Below are 17,881 nucleotides of genomic sequence, written 5' to 3' on the forward strand. Positions count from 1 at the left end.
AATTGTAATCATTTCGGCGAATTGTTCACGCCTAATTAATTTAATCCCAATCAGTGAAGAATTCACTTCCCTCTTTTCCGCAATCCAATGTAGTATGTATCTCTTCTGAGACCATGTCTTCAAATACTGTATGTAGTGGGCAAGAATTTATACAGTATTTTTATTGGTTATACTTGTTTTATTTATCACAGAAATAAAAGTCTTTTACTAAGAAACTAGGTACAAAAGGTTTTTTATAAATGTATTAATTACAGATTTCTTAGTTACTGGTGGTTATAGAAGAAGAAAAACAACAATTGAAGGAGAAAAGTAAAAAAAATATAGGTAGTATATTACATATAAATTGATATTAAAAATATATAACACCCTTCACATATTATTACAAACACAAATCATTCGTAATTAAATATAATATACTCATGCATAGCAGTAGCGTGCCTGGGGTCAACCAGTAAGGCATGCACATTTTTTTCAAAATTTTTTGTGTGCACCCGGTCAAAAGGTCTTTAATAAAAATAAAAATTTAGAGAAAAATAACCCGACGAAGAGAGAAAAAACAAGAGTGAAATAAAAAAAAACGTGAATCTGAATACGTTCAATCTGTCCTATCGCATCCGCACTAATTTCACTTTAAAAGAAGCTGGGTTTTAAGTCTACTCGGTCCCCTATTATTTCTTATATATATATATATATATATGACATTGATGTTTGCTTTCGTTATTCAAAATTTCTTTTTTATGCTAATGATATGAAAATATACGGTAAAGTTGAATCTCAAGAAGATTGTCCCAAGAAGAAGATTGAATCCCCAGTATGTTATACATATAAAAATAATATAAAGTATTCAAAACAAATTTATAAAGTACCTAAAATACAAAACCGGTATTTCTTATGTATCAACTCTCACTGCCTCCATCTACCATGGAATCACTTCTCTACAATACCGCAGAGTGTGTGCGGACCAACTACTGCTTTACAAAATTATGACAGGAATAGTTCACTGTACAGAACTACTTAGTTTAATAACAATAGATACATGTGCCACCCAGGATTTTTAAACGGTACCACCTGTTTCATGTACCAATAAGTAAAACATCGTATGTTAAAAATGCTTTTTTCCGTAGGACTTTTTCAGTGTACAATACAAAATTTAAAGATATAGATTACACAAACATCACTCTGTCAGATTTAAAATTTACACTAAAAATGCATTATGTAACTTAGTAGACATTATAATAATAAATATGTACATCTCCCTTCCCCTCCTTATCCTCTCTTCAAGCATTCTTGTCCTAATACCGCCCAATTTACAGTAACTTAATGTTCTTAAAATAAATATAAAAAATTCTTTGATTATTGAGTACATGAAAATAACATTTTTATATACATAAATTATATGTATTTATTTGATATGTAACATATTTTCTTGGCTAACTTTGTATACTATGTGGAAATCTGTTATTAGTTCTGAGTTTATACACTATATCTGTTTGTTTACTATAAATATGTATGTAGAACTGTTGATTTCCTAAATAAAATAAAATACGTGACTAACACTTGTTATCGTTTGTATCTTATGTTCGTAATGGGATGCTTGTATTTTTTCTTGTGACCAGAAAGCCACATAAGAAACCCATGAAGAGAGCGAGATGACTATACATACAGTCATAACGTCCCGCACATGCATATTATGGGATTCGGGTTCGACTTCGTCTCCAGATGTCCAGATAAGAATGACGACTTTAACCCAATATTTTAGAGCATCTTCGGACACCGTGGTGTTTGCATCTCCTTTGACTTTGCATATAATTTATGTATTTTTTCGTATAAAATATATTAACTACGGTGACGGTAAAGGCGAAAGTGCATCTAAGTATTTGCTTGTTGGTGTAGTAAGTGTGTTAACGAAGAAATGGGTACGTCTCGAAACTGGTAGACATTAAAAGTTAGTAAGTGGTTTTATACTAATATTCACTAACATTAGTTTATTTTTTTATTTTCACTATGTTGTTAAAAAATATTGTCAGGCTAAATTAGAATAAAGCCTTTTTAGTCTAGAAAAAAAAAATCTGACGATTGGCAAAATGCAGAAATTAAATTATTGTTTAAAAAAGCGATAGCGACAATCTCAAAAATTAAAGACCAATCAGTCTACTGTCACACCTTTATAAATTGTTTACAAAAATTCCAACTAACCGATTGACACAAAAACTTGATTCTTATTAACGTGTAGAACAAGCAGACTTTTGCAAAGGTTTTGGAACTAGAGACCACATCCAATCTATTTGACTACTTATTGAAAAGTCAAATGAATGCAATATAACCTTTCATTTAGCTTTTATCGACTATTGAAAAGCGTTTGACTGTGTTGAAGAATGGGCTGTTATTGAAGCACTCCAAAACACCCGAGTTGATTCTAGATACATTAGATTGATAAAATTCATTTATGACAACGATACTATGGATGTGAGGATTAACGAGGAACAAAAACTGATAAAATCGAAATAGAGAAAGGTGTCAGACAAGGGGACACAATATCGCCATAGCTCTTTACCCTAGCCTTAGAGGATGTATTTAAAACCCTCAATTGGAAAAATGAGGGTGTAAATATCGATGGCATGTACTTGAGTCACCTCAGATTCGCAGATGATATAGTGGTCACAAGTAAAGCCATGGGTGAACTAGGCGAAATGATTGTGGAACTACATAAGGCTTCAAAGAGGATTGGTTTGGAAATGAATATTCATAAATCAAAGATTATGAGTCAAACAGGACGAGACATTTTCATTATCCTAGATATATACATTCAGTGGTTGATGAATATATATATCTAGGACAAACTTGGTAAAGATAACCAAATAGCGGAGTTACCAAGAAGAATAGTGCTAAGTTGGGCTGCTTTCGGCAAACTTAAATATATTTTTGAAAATATAGAAGTCCCTATTTGCTTGAAAAGACAAGTACATACATCGTACATACTGCCGGTGACAAAATACGGACTAGAAACCATGTCTATAACACAAAAAGGTAGCCAGAAATTAAAATTCACGCAACAATCCATGGAAAGACAGATACTCGGTGTATGTCTAAGAGACAGAGTAAGAAATAAGTTGCTGAACCGGAGTCGTGGATATCATGGATCGTGCAGCGAAATTGAAATGGCAGTGGGCAGGACACTTGGCGAGACAAAATGATGACAGGTGGACACCCAGAATAATAAAGTGGAGACCATGTGCAAACAAAAGAAGTGTTGGAAGGCCACAGAAAAGATGGGTTGACGACATTGCCTGTATTGCCGGTAAAACATAAATGATGAAAGCGGGTGATAGGAAGGAATGGAGACGTTTGGAAGAGGCCTTTATCCAGCAGTGGAGAGAATAAGGCTGAAGAAGAAGAAGAAGTATAGAAATAATTGAAGATGTGTTTTTAGATTAAATTTCGAATGCTATTTCTTATAAAAGAACATATTATATAATTATATATCTTAACAAATAACCATGTCTGTTTTTTTTAACTGACCTCCACAACTATCCACTGAAGACAATTGCACAAATCACACGATTTAAATAAATTGTTTATTAACTTAATCACTTATTGTTCATGCTTGACGGCACCAACAAATTTGCCATTGGGAACATTTAATTTACTAAGTTACCTGTATTTTACTAACTAAGAATTTATTTATTTACCCCGTGAAGAATTCATAATTATTTTCTGCCAGCGCTCGCTTCATTTTCATGGTATTAGATACGATATCCCTACAAGTTGGTTTTGGGCATACTGTTTAATTTTATTTCTTTATTCATATACAAAAAAAGGTTAATCATGTCCTATTGAACAAATAATATTAAAATTTGGGAGGAATTAAGTAATAGGAGAACGGACGCAGCAAACTCCGGTGACAACTGTCGTCAAGCGGAGGCGATTCGGTTGGCTAGGCCATATACTGCGGATGCCTCCTGAGAGTCTCAACCACGCTTGCCTACTTTACAAGGCATCTGGTTATTGACGTCTTGGACGTCCACTGCTGACTGTTTGTCAACGGTTTATGTCAGAACTTCGGGACGAGAACCTGACTTGGAAGGAAGCAAAGGACGATAGAGATGCATGGAGGCTCTTTGTGGATACCATGTGCTCCAACAAGGGAGCGGACATGGAATGATGATGATTAAACCACACGACTGTAGTTTGCCAGTGGGTGGTTATGACTAAGATCTTTTATATACGTACACATATTTAATCTCCTAATTATTCTTTGACTTGCCAAAAATCTTATCAAGGGAAGAAAAATATACATGTACATCAAAATGATCTAGTATATTAAAAATTAAAAACAAAAAATGGTCCGAATAAAACAAAAAAACACAAAAAACTTATTTTAGAAAATCCCGTTCTACAGTCTGTCTGTCTTTCTCATGAGCCTGATAAATGTTTGTTTTTTATATTTAATGGAATTTTTATTTTTATTTAGATCATTGTTTATTTTATGTATGAGAATATATTTTTATTTACTTACTGTGGTGCTACTAAGATTTGTGAAAACCTATAATTAGCTTATTTGTCATTTGTTTTGTTTTTTTAAATTTGATAAATGTGGCTGTTAGTTATCCGAATAAAGATAAATAAATAAATTTTAAAAAATAATAAATTCAACTCTAGTTACTGGCTATGTTTAGAGATTTTTTGGTGAGACACAATTTTTTCAAAAGAGGTTTAATATACACACATTTATTTATTTATTTCACAATTTAAAAATTTACAGAGGTTTATTGTTCCAGGTCTCGACTAGCTAGGAAATACCTGTGTTTAGGCAGGACATTATTTTTTAAATGAGTTTTTTTTATTGAATGAATTTTTTAAAAATCATAAAATAATAATTATATAAAAAAATGAAAAATAATTGTAAATTAGAAAACATACTGATATTATTAAAAATTGAAACATAAATACAAAACAGAAAATATACAATTTATAATCAAAAAGTGAAACATAAATGTAAATACTAATAATAATGAGAAAATTAAAAAATAATATAAAATAAAAATTATTTTTTTAACAAGTGTAAAAACTATATTAAATTTTAATTAGTATGAATGTATCATTGTATTATGTTTTTTCTTTATATATCCTATGTTTTTATTTTTTTCTCATTTTTAAAATCATATAAACTCTTATAAATAAACAACTACGACAGTGTAAGTCACTCTCCAAGCGAAATAGTTAGTCTCTTTTTTTGGAGAGTTACAGTGATAACATTTACTAGATGTGTAAAAGTAGATATGTATATAATTTTTAAAAACATCTACCTTTTATAAAATTTATCAATGAAAAATAAAATATTATATAAATAAAAAGGACAAGGAGATATTTGACAATTAAAATAAACACAATTTTTAGGCATAGAAATAATTTTAAGGATGTAATGCGTTTGATATTTATCATTAACTATTAGGTATTCAACATTCATTACCAAATCGCATTTCTTGCATACATCATAGACTTTTGTTACCAATAATTGCTGCTTCTTTGTAAAAAAAGAAATTGATTTGTATGACTGCTGTTGAGGATATTGATATTCACTTGATATAACGGGATTTATATTATTAATGACACTAAAATTATGATATTTTTATTGCCATCAATCAGTTTCATACAAATTGAAAACAAACATGATTATGGTTATCAGATAACGCAGTTAAAGTTCATTTCGAAATTGATTTGATTTATTACTTAAATTTAATGTAATCTTACTTTTTAAATAACACTTTTCTACTTTACATAACGTCAAAGGTTTTTCCAAAAACAGGGATTGGATTTTTGATCAAGAAGATACGATTGTATATTTTGATTTAAATTGTATATTGAGAAATGCATATGCCTTGCCCCGACTCAATGCGGTATTTCTTGCAAGTCGGGGAAAGTGCACAGGTATAGTTCGTTCTCGGTTGTGCCACTAAAAGGTGTGTACTCAATAAATGTATGGATAATGTCATTAAAAATATGTATGTATAATGTTACACACAATGTTTTCATGCCATGTTCCTAAAAAATTCTCTCTCAGGAGAACTTATTTTCAGGCTAAAAGTGTTGTTTACATATTAAAAGAGAAACGTGCAACTCAATTTCCATTTTTTTCAGCACAAATTAGTAGCGACTTAGAGGAAATACTCGTAGCATTAAAATATTTTGGTAAATAATACGAATTCAAATAATTCTTTTCCCATTTAAAAAAAATATTTATCTTTTTTTTTATTGCAACCATTTTTGTCAATTTAAAAAAAAACGCAATAATTTTTTAACTGTAAACTGATCTTGTTTTCTAGATCCTTCTCTTAAAGATAGAATCAGCATTCAATATTTTCAATAAACCCTACAGGGGTCTCGCCTCAATATGTGACGCCAGTGGCCGCAGTACATATCCCACCCAATTTGATTTTGGGATAATAAAATGAAACGCCTCTGCATAACTGTTTTTTTTAAAACTGAAATTGTAGAAAAAATATTCTTGTCTTAATTTAAATTACAAAAAATATTAATCTCTTACTTAATCGTTTCAAATAATACATTTTTGGACTTCAATTTGGGACAGCAATCAAGAAACAGAGTTAAACATTCTTCCTCGATGTTTTTTTGTTAAGTTAACCTGTTTGGCCCAGGTAGTATAAATACAATGTTATATTTGCGAGTTCTTACTTTATTTGAAAGTGCATTTTTTGACCAATTGTTACTGACAACGCCCTTATAAAAATCATCTATCAGCACCGCGCCCTCTAAAAATTTGGATCTAACTGGAGATACCTCACTTACGTCATCTGCTTCTTACTCCAATTCAGACTGATAATATTGTTCCTCGTGGAAATCTCGCTCATTTTCAATACTCGAATACTCTTAATTAGGGGCCTTATTCTGTATCTTATTCACTTCGTAAATTCATTCGTATCGTATGAGCGGGAACAAGAGTGAAATACGATTTTGATTGCGAACTTATGAATCGAAATTGTGACAGAATACGGGCTAAGGTTCTTCATTGTCCAGTTCCCGTAGCCATGAATCAATTTGAGCTTCTTGTCTTTTATCCATCGTTTCGCGGCATTTATTATAATAAAATGCATATTGTGCAATATGTAAACAAAATATAACGTTTAACAAAATTGAGAATATCAAATTTATTAAACATCTAAGATACGAAAAAAAGTTTGTGAAAAAATGCCTTCGTAAAAGGTCGTCGTTATATATATAGGGTATTCATTAAACCCTGTCACCTCCGAAACCACGATGATCAGTATGAGCAAGAAGACATATTGGCACACGAAAATAAATGTTTAGAACGAATAAAATAAAAAAATATATAATATCAGAAAAAGCAAATAGTTTCTGACTTCTGCAAGGAAGAAACAAGGAGGGGGGGAGGGAAGTCTGATACGCCAAAAATGCGCGGCCGCGCTCCCCTCGCTTCTCCTCTGCAGAAGTCAGTAACCATTTGTTTTGTTAAATATTTTATTTAAAAATAAAGTGTTTGTTCTAAATATTTTTTTTAATATGCTAATATGTCTTCTTGCCCATACTGATCATCGTGGTTTCGGATGTGACCGGGTTTAAAGAACGCCCTGTATGTATACCACGAACTTCAAAAGACTAAAGACAAAAGACTTCCTCCTGACGGGTTCAGGCACCTCCAAAGCTCGACTCACTCTGAGCGGGGAGCACGGACATTCTTTTTTAAGTAAATGAAGCTTCAAGTTACACACTCATTGGTTTCGAGATATTTTTTATTGTAGTGGGTGACATATGCATTCCGTGTGACCACTGCAGGGTTAAGCCATCAAGTCACGTTTAAATCTGGTTAGTTTTCTATTTTCAATGAAAGGATCTTTGTTGCTAAGGAAAAAATCTTCTCTCCTTACTAGGACGAGGTTAATTTGAATATTCAATAAAAAAAAAACGAATCTCAGGTCAATTGCTATTCGGAGCGATGACGAAAAATCAAGGTTTTTAATGTTTTCTTTCGTATTCCAATCATTGTGACCTTCGTCTGTTTATGGTTTTATATTTAACTTCATTTGCTTGAATAAAATTTCTACTTTCAGTTAAGCGTGAAATTAATACCATTAAAATTAGGAATTGGAATCAATTTGATTTAACAATAATATGTTATCGTAATGTGAAAATGTAGACATTTTGAAATGGTAGAAAATTGTAATATTTTTTATTTGAACTTTCAAATCATAAAGAGAATAACAAGTTTGTTTGTTTTCTTCATTATGGTTTTGTTTGGTATATAAAATTAAAACATTTGCAAATTAACGTTTTGAATAACAAGTTCGGGGTCAGTTTTATGAATAAAAGTGAAGTTGGAAAACTTTTGATTATATCTTAATTTTTTATTTATTTCATTCACAATATATTTATGTAACATTTATTGAGACACAAATCCCAACTCCATGGAACCAAAGTCCCGTGTTGAGTTAAAGCGAATATATGTTTGTATAAAATTTTATTTATTTAGGGACATTATCCATTTAAACAATTTATAGGGATTAATATTATAATATTACAAAAAAATTAAAAAATATTAAAAAAAGCGTTGACAAACATAAGGGACATCAAGACAAGATTTAGACTATTTATTTAGTGCTCGTTAAAATCCTTGTAAACTTAAACCAAAAAATCCAGATCTTGTCTTGAGTTTACAATACGACAAAGACGGCTCATTGGAGAATTAAGGCTATAGTTTTTTCTATGCTGATCGATAAATAGTACTTCATTATTTCTCAACTTACGAGTCGCAATATAAAATTTTACCTGTCCCAGTTATGATGTCACATCGAGTATACCATTTAGTATGGCGAATACATATATACATATATAGAGTCGGCGGCCTCCGTGGTGTAGTGGTCAACACGCTTGACTCACATGCGGAAGGTTCCGGGTGAGAACACAAAATAATGAAATGTGATTTTTCTCAAGCCTGGGTTTTCTGTGATGTAATTCACCACTGTAAATAGGCCCAATGGCCTGTTGTGGTGCAAAAAATAAATAAATTAATTTATCGTGCAAATCCTCAATTAGTTTTATGTTTTTGTAGACACATATTTAACATTGACTCTATATCAATACATGAATAGTTACCTCACTCCAGTACAAGCATCCACGATACTTTTCGAAGCAAGCTATGTTGGAATGGTATAATGTGATTAATACGATTTAGATAGAATGGACCACGGAGGAATATTCTAGAAGAGGGCGAACCGTTGAACAATAAAGAGTTTTGATAGTGCGGACATTAGTAAAATCAGAGGATACTCTGTTAAAGAATCCAAGTAATTTCGGTGATTTATTTACTATATTATCTATATGCTCGTTGGATGATAGTTTATAATCCATAACAACGCTTAAATCTCTGATGTACTACATCAACTTTGGAGTTTTTTATTAGGTACTCGAAGGAAATCGGTTGTTTTGTTTTACGAAATGACATAATATTGCATTTTTTAATATTTAGTTCTTATCTGTTGACTTCACACCATTGCATTGGTTAAAAGAGTTGATGTCTGATTGAAAAAGAAAACAGTCTTCAAAAGTTTGAATAATTTCAAGAATTTTTTTATCGTCTCCGAAGAGCAAAAATAATGATCTAGTAACACGATAAATAAACAAATTGAAAATCTAGGGTACCAAATGGGCACCCCGAGGTACACCTGATGTAACATCAACACTAATTCACAAATAGTTATCAATCCGAACATTTTTTTCCCTACCAGTAAGATAAGAATTAATAAATGAGAGTAAAGGATCTCTTAGTCCCAAGGCATGTAATTTATGTGTGATAATTTTATGGTCTACTTTGTCAAATGCCTTAGAAAAATTAGTATGGCGAACGTCAATCTGCTGACCATCCTCAAGCGCTTTGACAATAACCTGGGTATATCTACCACTTTAGAGGCGGTTGATCAGGCAGATCTAAATCCATAATATATGTTTTTTTCATTTAATATTTGTTTCACATATGAACCATTTTGTATAAGCAAATGATACTGCTTTGGCTATTTCGCATAGTGCCGTAAGTAAATGTTATGACATATTACAGAGGGACTTTAATGTATTGTTATAAATCTGGTGCTTTGATGCAGGTTTCTTTATAAACACTAAAAAAATAATTTAATTTTTATAGCTTTTGTAACAGTTTCTAAGTAGATTTACTTTTATGAAGAAACCATCCTTTAAAATTTAAAGTTGTTTGTTTTTTCTTTATAACCTAATTGGCTAACACCTTTGCAGATGTGCAAAATTCGTGTAGGCACAAGTTTAGTTAGCTTATTTGAATTAAAACTATGTCATAACGTACCTACTATTTCATTACTACCATTACCTGTATTAAAAAAAACCATCTGTGGATTTAAAAAAAATTAAGGTCCAGTTTTTTTATTTGAAATATTTATGTATGTATAAACACAATAATATATTATGTGCATGCACTATTTTTGGATCATGTTAATAATTATAAACATTACTCTATACATTGGTAACTTATATGTGTCCTCGCCACGGGTAAACACAGTGAGGTCACATTATTTTTATTACTAATTATAGTTTGTAAGAGAAAAATATGAATAAATTAATAAATAAATAAATAAAATAAATATGCAGAAACTGTTTTCCAAAAAAAAATTTTTACAAAAATGAGCTTTATAAAAACAATACAATGAATGATATTTAAAATGCTATTTAATAAAGTGATTAAATGATTATTAGTCATGCTATGTATTTTATAATAAACGTTAGGTTTGTACGCCTAAAGACATTTCGTGTGAATGTGACGCTTTATATCATAAAAGAAGCCTTATCCTCGGGGAACCACTGGTTTAACCTGAGGATGTTAAGAAGTTCGCCACCTACCTGATAGCCCGATACTGCCAGGCCATGCTCTTTAAAGACCTGGGCTTGGAGGGGGAGAACAATTCACGGGGATCCGTCACGATAGATCTTTACTTGTCGCAGTGACGTCAAAAGCTTGCATAGCACTACCGTCACTGCAACCTTTGAATAAAAATAGGTTTGTAGCATTAAAAATGTTTATCAATTAACAAATTACAACAGGAATGGAGAATACCTTAAATAAGGGAATATTAAAGTCTTATTTTTTTATTTATTTTTTTATTTTTATTTTATTATCAATCAACAGTTCTACATACATATTTTTAGTAAACAAACAGATATAGTGTATAAACTCAGAACTAATAACAGATTTCCACATAGTATACAAAGTTAGTAAAGAATATATATATTACATATTAAATAAATACATACAATTTATACATATAAAAATGTTATTTTCAAGTACTCAATAATCAAAGATTTTTTTAAATATTAATTTTAAGAACATTAAGTTACTGTAAATTGGGCGGGATAAGGACAAAAATGCTTGAAGAGAGGATAAGGAGGGGGGGGGGGGGAGATGTACATATTTATTATTATAATATCTACTAAGTTACATAATACATTTTTAGTGTAAATTTTAAATCTGACAGAGTGATGTTTGTATAATCTATATTTTTAAATTTTGTATTGTACATTGAAAAAGTCCTACGAAAAAAAGCATTTTTAACATACGATGTTTTACTTATTGGTACATGAAACAGGTGGTACCGTCTACAAATCCTGGCTGGCACATGTATTGTTATTAAACCAAGCAGCTCTGTACAGTCAACCATTCCTGTCACAATTTTGTAAAGCAGTAGTTGGTCCGCACACACTCTGCGGTATTGTAGAGAAATGATTCCATGGAAGGTGGAGGCAGTGAGAGTAGATACATAAGAAATACCGGTTTTGTATTTAAGGTACTTTATAAATTTGTTTTGAATATTTTCTATTCTACTTATATATATGGCATACTGGGGATTCCATATCTGAGAGGCGTATTCCAAATGGCTTCTGACAAATGTATAATATAATGAAATAAGGGCCTTTGGATTATCAAAGTGTTTACTCATTCGAATTATGAAACCTAACATGCTCAATGCTTTGGAGGTAATTTTATTGATATGCGATTCAAAAAGTAGTTTTGAGTCTAAAACAATCCCAAGATCTTTAATTAGTACATTATTGTTTAGTTTGTAATCAAAATTAAGAATTTTTCTTTTCCTTGTGAATGTAATACAGACACATTTATTTATATTCAAAAACAGTTTATTTTCAATACAATAGTCAGTTAGACGATTAAGATCGTCTTGAATCATTAGGCAATCTTCTTGAGATTTAACTTTAGCGTATATTTTCATATCATCGGCATAAAGAAGAAATTTTGAATAACGAAAGCAAACATCAATGTCATTTATATATATAAGAAATAATAGGGGACCGAGTAGACTTCCCTGGGGAACACCAGAGGAGATTTCTGCCCAGTCAGATTTATACCCACCAATTACTACCGATTGACATCGATTACTAATATATGATATCAGCCAGCGCAGAAGATCACCATGTATACCTATAGCCAAAAGTTTCCGTGTTAAGACTGAATGGTCAACTTTGTCAAAGGCTTTGCTGTAGTCAGTATATATAGCATCAGTTTGGAAACCACTTTCCATTGTGTTTAAAATATCATTTGTAAATAAAGTAAGGTTTGTAACGGTCGAGCGTCCGGAGAAAAAGCCATGTTGTTGAGGACAGATATAGGATTTTACTGCATGGAATAATTTTTCATAAATAATTTTTTCAAATAATTTAGCGAATGTCGATAGTATTGAAATTGGCCTATAGTTGATTGCGTCATTTTTTGATCCAGATTTAAATATGGGTGTGATGTTTGCTTTCTTCCATTGAGATGGAAAAACACATTCCTGGAGAGACTTTTTAAATAATATAAAAAGTGGGAGAGATAAATTTTGGTAGCACGCTTTAATAAAAATAGGAGGGATCCCGTCTGGTCCACTACCTTTATTTATGTCAAGTTCCTTAATGAATTTTTTTACGATTGCTTGGGTTATATCCGCATATTGGATATCAGCTGATCCATAATTAGAGTTATTTTGATTGAACAGAATAGGTATTGTTTTTGGAGTAAAAACGGATTTAAAGTAGTCGGAAAATAAATTGCATACGTCTATTCCATTATTTGCAGTTTGGTTTAGGTAGATAATTTTATTAGGAATAACATGAGAGGTATTTTTAGATTTTACATATGACCAAAAACGTTTAGGATCTGTAAGAATTTCGCTCTCAATTTTTTTATTATAATTTATATAACTAATATAAGATAAATGTTTTAATCTTGATCGTAATAATGAGAATGCTTTGTAATCAAGTGGGTTTTTATGTAATTTATATTTTTTGTGGTATTTAAATTTTTCTTTGCTTATTTTAATAATAGCAGGATTATACCAAGGTGGGTATTTGTTTACCCAGACATCCTTCACGGGAATATAATTATTAATCAGGTCATTAATAATATTATAAAAGACAGTAAGTGCATCATCCACATTGTTGTGAGCAAATAAAGTTTTCCAATCGTAGGTTATAAGTTTTTCATTTATAGATTGGTAATCACCATTATGAAATTTTTTAATTTTTTTCTTTGACGATGTGTTAAGAGGATTATTAGAAGCTATAGAAAGAGACATGTTAATTGCTTTATGATGCGAATCCTCAGTCACCAGTGGACTATCACATACAGATAAAGTACTAATATTTTGATTGCAAAGTGCCAAGTCCAAAATTCTTCCTAATCGATTAGAAGCATGATTGAATTGATTTAATCCCAGAAAGCTAATGGAATCAGCAAATTCTAAACTAGAAGGTGTACAGTAATCAATTGGATGAAGGAATAAATTGTTATTAGTCTTTACCCAGGAGATTTCAGGAAGATTAAAATCTCCCAAAATTAAAAAAGTGTCGTTTGATGTACTATTCTGAATAATAATATTTAGTTTTTGAAGAAAGTTATAAAGTAGGTTAGCATGTTTGGGTCCTCCTGGTAAATATATACAGCAAATGTTTAGTTTTGATTTAGAATTTATTGGAATAGAGATCCATATATCTTCTGCTTCAGTTTGCCACTGTAGTATTTCAATGGCATTTAATTCAGTCTTTGTCGCAATAGCTACACCCCCTCCAAGTTTTTGACCTGTGAGGGAATATTTTCTATCGCGCCTAAATACTGTGTACCTGGGATCGAATATTTCGTTATTACTAATACCATCCACCAACCATGTCTCCACTATACTCACAATATCCCAGTCGTCACAAATAACATTATTGAGGAATATATCAGATTTTGTGCGTAAACCTCGCACATTTTGAAAATAAATGTTAAGGGAGGACTCCATAATTGATAAAAATAAATCTAAAGTAATAATATAACATATTAAAATTAATTTCAGCAGAGATTGCGATCATGATGGTACATAATAAAAATATTGTGAGTTTGGACCTTGGTTCTAGAGATGCGATCATACAACATAATATTGTACTCCTCATTATTGGGACAAACTCAGGGTGGAAAAGAGATTTTATAATATTTGCATGTTTATTTGTGTGAATTAATTTAAAGTTGAAATAGTTTCCAATATAGAGAGGTACGAACATAAATGCAGTAAGCCGCAGATTCAGAGAGGTTGTAGTGTTGCTTGTACGTCGCTTAATAGATTGCGTTAATGCTGGTAGGTCAGTGTAAACAGCACGCACGTATACTGAACAATTATGAGAGAGTGACAGATATAAATTAAAGTTTAAATAAGTACAACCAGAAAGACATAGTTCTTTCGGATCTTGACAATAGTTGTGTGCAGTAATAGGTAATTCTGAAAGCATTTTTTTAAAGATATACGACTTGCATTTTAATACTGCTATACAAAAGATATTGGGGAGTTCAAGCATATTTAAGGGGTACGGCATTATAAAAGAGATATTGAGTACAGATGAAAAAAAAAAATAGAAAAGAATCAAGAAATAAATTTTTAAATGAAAAGGTATCAAGGCCTGGCTAACTTTTGAACATCCCACTCTGTTTGAATCCTGATAGGAGGAGATGTGTCGTTTTGCCTTACAAAAATTAAACCGTTTTTCACCCAGCAATAAGAAAACCCAAGTTGTCGGGAGATTGTCTTTGCCTGGAACAAGAGTTTCTTCTTCTCCGCTGTCAGATGCTCGTTGCAGTAGATATTTTGTGGAATACCAGAGATACCGATTTCCATAGTTGTTAAGTTTTTTTTGACACGGACAGCGTGGAGAAATCGGTCTTTCGTATGTCTTCTTAAAAATTTTATGATAAGTGATTTGGGTTTACTTTGATTTGGGGGTTTCGCAGACACACGCGTTGCGAAGTCAATATCATCCGGACTAATTTGACAATTTACTGCATGTGCTATCTTCATTATTGTATCTAAATTATTTTCACTGTTACGATGAGGGATTCCTTTTATTTCCAAATTGTTTTGTCTGGCCCATATTTCATTTTTATCAGCATTTTGTTTTAGCACTGAAACTTCATTCTTCAAATCTTTTACCTCTAATTCAAGTGCATCTATCTTGGATAGTTTGGATGAGATTTCTGTCAGCTTTAACTCAACATCAACACAAATAATTCTCTTGAGCTCCTCATATCCATCGGCAATTCTGCGAACCTCAGCTTGAAGTTCTGAGATAGCATTACTTAAATCCATACTGACAGAGAATGCTGGAGATTGAGGAGATTCAGAAATTTGGACAATTCTCCGTATATCTTTTTTTGGAGCCATATTAGTATTATATCGTTATTTTTCAGTTTTTTTATTATTTGGTTTTTTTTTTTTTTAACTTAGTTAAGTTCCAACTTGGTTATTGTCTATTGATATGGTTCAAAATAAATTATATAGTTTATGGTATAAATCTGACGTTTATGATATTTGTGGTCATAGATCAATGAATATATAGTATATTAGCTGTCAGCGGTGAAGTTGTCAGTCAGTTCTTAGTACAAATATTAATTTCTACCACTTCATGTAACAATAAATTGTCCACGAACATTAATATTAGAAATGTAAGGAAATTAAGGCACCTGAGCTTGAGATAACAGTTGCTGATGAGGACGAGCACTTAAACAGGTTAAGGCTGGTGTTTGAGATGGTAATAAGGTTGTATTTAGAGTAAAAGAGTTTTTTTCGATAACTGTCACTTTCTTTACTGTCACTTGTAAGTAGGTGAGTATATATTTTTAGACCTGTCATTGGCTGATTTAAGTGGCCACTTTACACTTTACTTTACTTTTTACCTTTTACTTTTTACTTTTTACTTTTTACTTTTTACTTTTTACTTTTGACTTTTGACTTTTGACTTTTGACTTTTTACTTTTTACTTTTTACTTTTTACTTTTTACTTTTTACTTTTTACTTTTTACTTTTTACTTTTTACTTTTTACTTTTTACTTTTTACTTTTTACTTTTTACTTTTTACTTTTTACTTTTTACTTTTTACTTTTTACTTTTTACTTTTTACTTTTTACTTTTTACTTTTTACTTTTTACTTTTTACTTTTTACTTTTTACTTTTTACTTTTTACTTTTTACATTTTACTTTTTACTTTTTACTTTTTACTTTTTACTTTTTACTTTTTACTTTTTACTTTTACTTTACATACTTTTACTTCACTTTACTTTTTGTCTACAAACATTTAGACAAACTCAAATATTGTAATGTTTATCAATTGTAAAAAACACCCATGAAACATGAGCATAGGTCATTAAAAATAATGATTTATGTATGTACATTAAAATGATTATTTTTTGTAATGCTTATGTATTACCGCAAAGATAAAATTAATTAAAATCATGATTTTAACAATGTATTATTATTTGTACCACGCGCACTAGATACGTAATTAAATTAGTAATCGATAAATTAATCTAAATTCGATTCTTCACTAGCAACACTAATAAAGTCCGAGCGATTTGATCACACTGAATAAATAACACCTGAAAATCGTCACCGTAACTTCAGTCTGAGTCGCGAACTCGCCTCTTTGGTACGTATCTTCAGCTACATTCTGTTAGTTGAAAAATCCAAATTGTTTAAAATGATCATCTTTGCGTTCAATAACCCCAAAGTCACGTCTCATATGGAATAAAGTGAAAACCGTGCTTTGAAATCCTACAAAATTAATATAAATTCAGTTTAACACAATGAAAACTCGTCAGTTGAGTATTGCACTCATGATTTGAAATTTTGAGTGGATGGTAAATTGTAAACATCAATGGTTCATTTAAATATTTTTTATTGTGAATTTTGTAATTACATTAAAACAAATACGATTGTTTTTACCTGTGCTTGAGGAGTTTAAAAACCGAAATTTACATAAATATTTTGATTTAAGTGATAAAATTATTTTACTAATTTACACGTTCAAAATTGAAGTACTTGAATATTAATGTTGTGTTGATAATATTTTTAAATTGATACGTGATTTTCATATAAGTGAAAACACAAAAAATAAATACTAAATAAATGTTGTTTGTGACCTACAATTTTCAAATCGTTCTTTAGATAAACCATTTCAAGGACGCCTTCAATCTTATTATCGTATGTTATTTTTATTCTTTTATAATCTAGAAACATTAAAAAAATATTTTTGAGATTCATTATTTAGTTATATATGGGTTAAAAGGGAAATGAAAACTTATTGAAATTCTACAGAGAAATGGTTAATAAATAAATGTTTTAACAAGGATAAAAAAGGATTTCGAGAAGATAATGTGACTTAGTTTTGGGCTTATTACGGGTAATATCTGTTTAAAGTGATCACATTTTACAATACACAATGTTCATCATTTTTTTTATGATTAAATATCCTTTTCTACGAATTCATGGGAAATCGGCATTGTATGTTACGGTTATGAATTAGAAACAAATTT

The 17,881-nt window shown here is 30.7% G+C and overlaps 1 protein-coding gene across 5 annotated transcripts in view; it reads left to right on the top strand.

Annotated features, from left to right (window-relative positions):
* Positions 1-17,881, top strand: part of LOC148283700 (angiotensin-converting enzyme-like) — a 63,735-nt gene that overhangs the window by 20,416 nt on the left and 25,438 nt on the right. For 2 of the 5 annotated variants that reach the window (XM_088243380.1, XM_088243379.1), the window contains exon 1: positions 16,969-16,995. The exons of 2 other annotated variants lie outside the window; for them this stretch is intronic. The gene's annotated coding sequence lies outside the window, so the exon portion shown is untranslated. Of the gene's footprint in view, positions 1-16,968; positions 17,550-17,881 lie in introns of those variants that run through there. One more of the 5 variants, XM_088243381.1, reaches the window with a different exon arrangement.

Source organism: Micrasema longulum, unplaced genomic scaffold (assembly GCF_059751315.1).
Source record: "Micrasema longulum isolate JH-2025_06_02 unplaced genomic scaffold, ASM5975131v1 h1tg000210l, whole genome shotgun sequence".
Classification (NCBI taxonomy): domain Eukaryota; kingdom Metazoa; phylum Arthropoda; class Insecta; order Trichoptera; family Brachycentridae; genus Micrasema; species Micrasema longulum.